Here is a 6,317-nt window from a genome sequence, read left to right on the forward strand (position 1 = left end):
ACTCAATTAAAAGGCATAAAATAAAACCTGAATAAATGAGAACATATTGTTATATTCATTGCTAGAAGGAGTTTAACATTATAAAAATAGCAATTCTCCCAATATTAACCTATAAATTAAATGTAATTGCATCATAATCCTAAGTGAAGAGAATTTGATTCTCTTTATTTTAGAATTCTCTATATTTTAGAATATTTGATTCTAAAATATATATGGAAAAACACATATCTACAAATAGTTAAGATACATCTCAAAAGAAGAGGAAAAAGAGGGGCCTGGGATGTACCCTACCAAATAATGAGACATGCTGCAAATCTAGAATAATCAGAGCAGTATAGTATGGGCACAGGAAGGGCAAATAGAGCAGTTATTAATATGGGGAACTCGGCATAGAAAGACACCATTAATCAGTGGGAACTAGATGAATTATTTAGTAGATACGAAAATTGTCTCACTCTAAGGAGAAAGATTCAGTTGAATCTTACAACATATGCAAAAAAAAAAAATCCTCTAAGCAGATTAAAGTCCTAAATTTGAAAAACAAAATTATAAAGCCAACAGAAGGAAATGTAAAAGAATATTGTTTGGACTTTAGGGCTGAGAAATTTTTCTTTAAAAAAGATGCCAAATGTGCACATTTTAAGGGGACAAAAAAAAATCTGTAGATTTGATTCATTTAAATTATTTCTATCTTATGGAGGCCATCATAAACACAACTAATAGGTGATCAAATGGGAAAAGTTATTTGTAATATTCAAAATCAACACAAAATAAAGATTTATTATATCAAAAAAGATTCCAAGATAGTTTTAAGGAAAAGACAGGAAATCCAACAGAAAACAAAATGAGCATAGGCTATGATGAGAAAATTCACAGGAGAAATCCGAATGACTAAAATAAGTCTACCAAGAGATGTTAAACTCATTAGTAATCAGCGAAATGTAAATCAAAGCTAAATACCATTTTACATGTCTCAGACCTGAAGTAAGAAAAAAGGAAGTCGGATATTCCCTGCGGGCAGTGAGTGGGGCACTGGACCTCTAAAGTGTTCTTGGTAGGAGCATGAACTGGGCAGTCGTTCTGGAGGGCAGTTGGCATCACCGTGTAGAAATAGGACAAGGTACCCCTGAAACCCGGAGGTTCCGCTCCTGAGCTTTTATCCTCAAAAGAAGCTTAAGGCTGTTGTGACAATCAAGTGAGTTCCATTCAGGAATCAGTCAAATATTTACTCTTTGGTTGCATCCTTTTTGGCCAACTCTTATTTCCAAGTGGCTCTCAGACATTTTCACCTGGCAGTAGTGGGGCTGGCACAAGGGATCTGGAAATGCCATTTCACAAGCCGATGGCCCAAGGGAACCCCATTGTCAATCCCTTCCAGGTTAAAACTTCTAGCAGCAGCAATACCGTATACCCTTCGGGCACCTCACAATTTGCTAAGAATTTGTGCATGAATGACTACACTTCAGTTATTTAATTATTCGGAGGAGGGTGCCATGAACTCATTTTCAACAGATAAGAAAATAATAAATTTTTGTCAGAAAGATGAAAATCCAACAACGTCTCACAGCTGCTACCTGCAAGGATTGTCAGAGCTTATACTGGATCGGATGACTGCGAGCACAACGACCTAGTAGGCTATGGTGGTTCTCTTGGGGTTGCAAGCAGCAAAACCTCAACAGACACCCAGGAGGAAGGAAGCCCGAAGGTGACGGAGAAGGCTTTCATCTCTACCCAAACTACCCCAGCTCTAGTCTTGACTTTCCTGATCCAGAGTCCCACATGGTTCCACACTCTGAACCCCATCTGTCGCCACCTCCCAACCTCATCTACCCTAAATCCCTTCCTCCCAAGGCCTCACTTAGCAGAAACAGCCCTCTCTGTAGCTACCACTGCTGCCTCAAGGGCATTTGCACTAACAGGATCTCAGGAAAAAAAAAAAAATGGGAAAGGGTAATGGGGAGAAAGAGTACAAATTAAAAAAAGGCAAAAAAACCCAAAAATGCCACAATAAGATATACAAATGGCCAAAAGCACAGTAAAAGAGGCTCACTAGTAAGAGACATCAGTGAGATGCAGGTTAAAACCACAACAAGGGGTGCCTGGCGGGCTCAGTCCCTGGAGCTTGCAACTCGCCATCTTAGGGTCATGGGTTCAGGCCCCACATTGGGTGTAAAGCTTACTTAAGAAAAACCAATACCACCACAATGAGATACCTTCTTGTAGCCACTAGGACAGCTAAAGTTAAACAGATTTGCCGTATCAAGTGCTGACAAGTTTGTGAAGCTCCTGGGATACTAGTAGGAGAGTAAAATGGTACAGTCACTTTGGGAAACAGTTGGGCAGTGTCTTAAAAAGTGACATATACATTCATCATATAACCCAGCAATTCCACTTGTCGATATTACTCCCACCCTCACATGGAAACATATGTCTTCACAAAGACTGTGCACAAATGTTCATAGTAGCTTTATTTAAAATAAACAGAAAAGGAAATGAGCCAAATGTCCATCCATGGGTGAATATACAAACAGATTGTGGTAAATTCATTCAATGGTCTACTACAGAAAAATAAAAAAGGCATGAGTTTTTGATACGTGGAAAAATGTGGTGTTTGGGCCACCCAGTTGGGGCATCTTTATGTTAAATAATTAATTCCGTCTGTATATTTGTGGTTTCGAATATTTACATTGCAGTTCTAATATTGACTAGCTATTCTTCGTGGTGTTTCTCAAATTTACCTAATAATAATTACATGGTATAGTAGCATAGTAGCATGAATAATGGCCCAACTATGTCTGTATCCTAATCCCTGGAACCATCATATGCCATCATATGGCAAGAGGGACTTTGTGGACGTGATTAAGTTAAGGATCTTGAGGTGAGGAGATAATCTTTGATTATCCTGGTGGGCCTTGAGGTAATCACAATGGTCCTCATCAAAGGGACACAGGAAAAGTCAGAGTAGAAAATGATGTCACGATGGAAAGAGAGATTGGAATGTTGCAGTGTGAGGAGGGAGGAAGAGGCCACAACCCAAGGAACACCCCCGGGGAAGCCACTAGAAGCTGAAAAAGACAAACGGATTCTTCCTTCAGAGCCTCCAGAAGAAAACAGTCCTATCAACCCCTTGACATTAGTCCTCTGAAACTGATTTTGGACTTCTGGCCTCCAGAACCGTGGGCCAGTACCTTCGTGTTGTTTTAAGCCACTAAGATGTTGGCAATTTGTTACAGTGGTAATAGGAAACTAACACACTTGGCGTACTTGTGGCGATTTTTATCCTCAGGTAAATCTGGGAACCACAGCTTAGCAGACTGTGATAGCCCAGCCAAATTCCTCAGCATCAATTTTCTGGTAATAGACTCCGTCTGTGTTGATTTGGGTGTGGAGATATAAGGAAGAACGGACCCGTTCTGGCACTAGGTTGCCCTTGAGCCTTAGCCTGCTCTGCAGGCAGACACATGGCTTACCTTGGCCATCACAATCCTTCTCTGGGAATTTATACGTGGAAGCCATGCTCGCCCTTTGTGCTGGGATTGCTATGCTAGGACGGAGCATCAGTCTGCCCTGCTGGCAACCATCTTCTCTGGCTGCGTAGAGAAGTCCATCTGTATAAGCAAAGAGGATAATAAAGAGGGAAATGGAGTTCAAAGTTAGAAGGAAAGAGGAGGAAAACTCTGATATCCTCTGAGCTCCGGATCCAGTTGCATCTGATGCTGGTACCATCCTTGTTCTTTTGACTTATAAGAAATCAATAAATTCTGTTATTGTTTAAGCTCATTTAATTTGGTTTTAGTCCTCTGAAATACAAAGACTCCTATAATCCTGGTGTGTTATGTGAAATGGATCCTTTACACTGGCTTTCTCTTCACCAGTTTCTATGCCCAACATCAAAAGCTTCATACTTGTCTAGGCCAGTTTATACTTGTCAGGTCAGAATTTATATGCTAATTGCATAGAGATTTAGTCATTCTGTCTCTGCCATTCAAGAGAATTCCTTTACACCATAAATACTTTGTCTCACCCACAGAGAGGCAGTCCCCATCAACTAGATGTTCAGGCTACTTCTCTTTCTACTTCTAATCCTGCTGTCTCTCACCTATTCAATGACAAGAAACTCTGGGAGGGTGGCTTTCTTCCAGGGAAACAAACTGCAAAACTCCTGTGATCGCTTTTATTCAAAGTACCTACAAAATACCTTCTGCAGCCACATTACATGTGGTTTTACAGGCATCTTTCGCCTGAAGTGAGGAGCAAAAAGGTTGAGTATTGACTAGAAGACTCTCTCTCATTATTCAAATTATTTAATCAATGATTGTTTTTGATCTTTCAATTCCAAAGTTTCTCAGTTCTAGCAATGCAGTTAAACACTGTTATCTGCAACATTTGGCTGGCATAAATCCTCATTGCCAGAGGGATGAGGCTGTAGCATTTATAAAATGGGATTCACCAAAGGAGGCCTGGGGTTTACATACTGACCACTGCTGGTCCTTAGAAGAGTCAGGCTGTAAAACGTGGTGGAAGAAAGTAGGAATTCCTAACTTTTTCCTCTGCCAGCAGAATGGAAAGGGCACAGGTTAGCAGTTATAAAACCTAAGCACAGTCTTGGCTCTGCCATTTATTATGATTTAGAAAATTAGGCAAGTCAGTCGATATCTCTTAATTCTAATTTCTTCATCTGTAAAATGGAATTCATCATACTCTCCTACCTGCCTACTTCACTGAGCACTCCTAAGCATTAAACAAGGTATACAAATATAAGGTATTACTATGCACTATACAAATGTAAAGTGTAATTATGATGCCTTATTCTTAAGACATCTTTATTCAAATCTGGGATTGTAAGACTGTGACTATTCTAATTACCAAGATTGAAAAAGTGAATTCCTTCTCATAAATCAGTTTATTTAATATCCATATGTTATAATGAGTTAGGAATTACCATATATAGAGTAGCATCAAATTTGGAACACCAATTAGGATATTACTATATGCAAATGGTTGACAATTCAAAGTATGGATGCACATAACAATGTAAATAGATGCTACAAATTTCTGCAAAACATGCCTAAAAATGGTCTTCAGCAGATGCTTCTAAATTCTCTCTGGATTACAGCTTTCGAACAAAACAAAAACCCAATGGATTTGGACCAGAGATCTCTAAAACCTCCTCCACCCCCACAACTGTCTTTATTTAGTCCTAAATTTAGAGCAGATGGAGAAACCAGCAAGCAAGACAAAGCCTGCATCTGCTAATAAATACTGCTGAGCCAAGCAAGTAGAAAAAGCTTGAGCAGTCTCTACATGTCAGCTGTAAGGAAGGCAAGGGCCCCTGCTTCTGAGACATTTACAATCTTTATAATTTAGACAGGATACTATTTGCTAGCATTTATTGAGGACTCACTATGTGCTGGGCACTATTCTAAGTGTTATACTATGATCAACTTATTTAAATCTGCCAGTGACCTTGAGATAGACACTATTGTATCACCCAGTGTACAGAGTAGCATTTATAAAATAGGACAGAGTAGGACAGAGTAGGACAATGAATCAGAGATTAAGGGGCTTTGTCTAATGAATCAGAGTTTAAGGGACTTCGTATGACTAGCAATACAGCTAGGATTTAAAAGACCACTCTCTTGGCACTATGCTAAACAGCTCTTCCAGAAAGACACACAGGAAGGTATAGACTGTCCTGGAACCTCACTTAATATTTACCATACATGTGTTTTTATTATTTTATATTATATGATTGGTGGTTGCCAGGGGCTGGAGGGGGGGACAATGAAGAATTGTTTTTTAATAGGTATAAAGGTTCAGTCATGGAAAATGAGAAAGTTCTAGAGGTCTGCTGTACAATAATATGTTATTAGTAATAGTTAATACTCAGATGTACACTTAAAAATTGTTAGGGCAAATATATGTTATGTGTTTTGTTTTTTGTTTTTGATTTTTTTTAACCATTTGAAAAAAGAAAAAGTCTTGATCCATCAACTGAAGAATAAATAGCCTAACAAAATATGGTATGTCCATACTATTGAATATTTGCTATTCAGTCATAAAAAGAAATGAAGTTCTAATGCACAGATATAACAGTGGACCTTGAAACATACTAAGCGAAAGAAACCAAACACAAAAGATCATATATTATATGCTTCTATTTATATGAAATGTCTAGATTAGGCAAATCCATAGAGGCAGAAAGTAGATTGGTGGTTGCCTGGGGCTAGGGGGATGGGAAGCTAAGGGATGAGAGCTAAAGAGTAAGAAATTTCTTTTCTGAGGTAATGAAAATGTTCTAAAATTGAATGTGGTGA

At 38.7% G+C, this 6,317-nt stretch overlaps 1 protein-coding gene across 1 annotated transcript in view; it reads right to left on the reverse strand.

Moving 5' to 3' along the window:
• SMAD4 (SMAD family member 4) overlaps nucleotides 1-6,317 on the reverse strand; it is a 93,314-nt gene that overhangs the window by 68,727 nt on the left and 18,270 nt on the right. The window lies entirely within an intron of this gene.

Source organism: Canis lupus, chromosome 1 (genome assembly GCF_003254725.2).
Source record: "Canis lupus dingo isolate Sandy chromosome 1, ASM325472v2, whole genome shotgun sequence".
In the NCBI taxonomy this organism is placed as follows: domain Eukaryota; kingdom Metazoa; phylum Chordata; class Mammalia; order Carnivora; family Canidae; genus Canis; species Canis lupus.